Here is a 1,973-nt window from a genome sequence, read left to right as displayed (position 1 = left end):
GACAACAGTTGGTGTGATTATTTGCAAATGGAAGAAACACAAAAGACCTGTCAATCTCCCTCGGCCTGGGGCTCCATGCAAGATCTCACCTCGTGGAGTTGCAATGATCATGAGAACGGTGAGGAATCAGCCCAGAACTACACGGGAGGATCTTGTCAATGATCTCGAGGCAGCTGGGACCATAGTCACCAAGAAAACAATTAGTAACACACTACGCCGTGAAGGAGTTTACATACACCTTAGCCAAATACATTTAAACTCTGACATTAAATTAAATTAAATTAAATTCTTGACATTTAATCCTAGCAATAATTCCCTGTCTCAGGTCAGTTAGGATCACCACTTTATTTTAAGAATGTGAAATGTCAGAATAATAGTAGAGAGAATGATTTATTTCAGCTTTTATTTCTTTCATCACATTCCCAGTGGGTCAGAAGTTTACATACACTCAATTAGTATTTGGTATCATTGCCTTTAAATTGTTTAACTTGGGTCAAACATTTCAGGTAGCCTTCCACACGCTACCCACACTAAGTTGGGTGAATTTTGACCCATTCCTCCTGACAGAGCTGGTGTAACTGAGTCAGGTTTGTAGGCCTCCTTGCTCGCACACACTTTTTCAGTTCTGCCCACACATTTTCTATAGGATTGAGGTCAGGGCTTTGTGATGGCCACTCCAATACCTTGACTTTGATGTCATTAAGCCATTTTGGCACAACTTTGGAAGTATGCTTGGGGTCATTGTCCATTTGTAAGACCCATTTGCGACCAAGCTTTAACTTCCTGACTGATGTCTTGAGATGTTGCTTCAATATATTCACATAATTTTCCTTCCTCATGATACCATCTATTTTGTGAAGTGCACCAGTCCCTCCTGCAGCAAAGCACCCCCACAGCATGATGCTGCCACCCCCGTGCTTCACGGTTGGGATGGTGTTCTTCGGCTTGCAAGCAACCCCCTATTTCCTCCAAACATAACGATGGTCATTATGGCCAAACAGTTATATTTTTGTTTCATCAGACCAGAGGACATTTCTCCAAAAAGTACAATATTTGTCCCCATGTGCAGTTGCAAACCGTAGTCTGGCTTTTTTATGGCAGTTTTGGAGCAGTGGCTTCTTCCTTGCTGAGCAGCCTTTCAGGTTATGTCGATATAGGACTCGTTTTACTGTGGATATAGATACTTTTGTACCTGTTTCCTCCAGCATCTTCACAAGGTCCTTTGCTGTTGTTCTGGGATTGATTTGCACTTTTCGCACCAAAGTACGTTCATTTCTAGGAGACAGAACGCGTCTCCTTCCTAAACGGGATGACGGCTGCGTGGTCCCATGGTGTTTATACTTGCGTACTATTGTTTGTACAGATGAATGTGGTACCTTCAGGCGTTTGGAAATTGCTCCCAAGGATGAACCAGACTTGTGGAGGTCTACAAAAACAATTCTGAGTCTTAGCTGATTTCTTTTCATTTTCCCATGATGTCCAGCAAAGAGACACTGAGTTTGAAGGTAGGCCTTGAAATACATCCACAGGTACACCTCCAATTGACTCAAACTGTACTTAATTTTGCTTGTTCAACAAGTTATCTTTTCAATTATAGTGCAGTATCAATGGTAGGCTTTACCTTGCTTATTGAGAACATGCCTCACACATACAATCCAATTTACGGGAGCCTTTTATTAATTTTTTTAGGAACGTGCGATGAGTAAAGACATATAGGCCTACAACAATGTTGACTGGCAACACTCCAAACATATTGAACAAACATTGAATGTTTGTTTACTGTTATTATTACTGTTTACTGAAGCTTTTTAATAAACTGTAGTATCAAGCCACATTGATTGCACTAGGGTGAGAATATTCCGTGCCCCCAACAAATACATGCAGTATTAGGCCATGGAACACGTTCATTGGCCCAGTGAGTGGCCAAGCCCTCGTCACACCTACAACTTATTTATTCATCAAAACCCCAGCCC

Source organism: Coregonus clupeaformis, chromosome 14 (genome assembly GCF_020615455.1).
Source record: "Coregonus clupeaformis isolate EN_2021a chromosome 14, ASM2061545v1, whole genome shotgun sequence".
Lineage (NCBI taxonomy): Eukaryota > Metazoa > Chordata > Actinopteri > Salmoniformes > Salmonidae > Coregonus > Coregonus clupeaformis.
The sequence above is the reverse complement of the archived record's forward strand: the minus strand, read 5'-3'. Positions refer to the sequence as shown.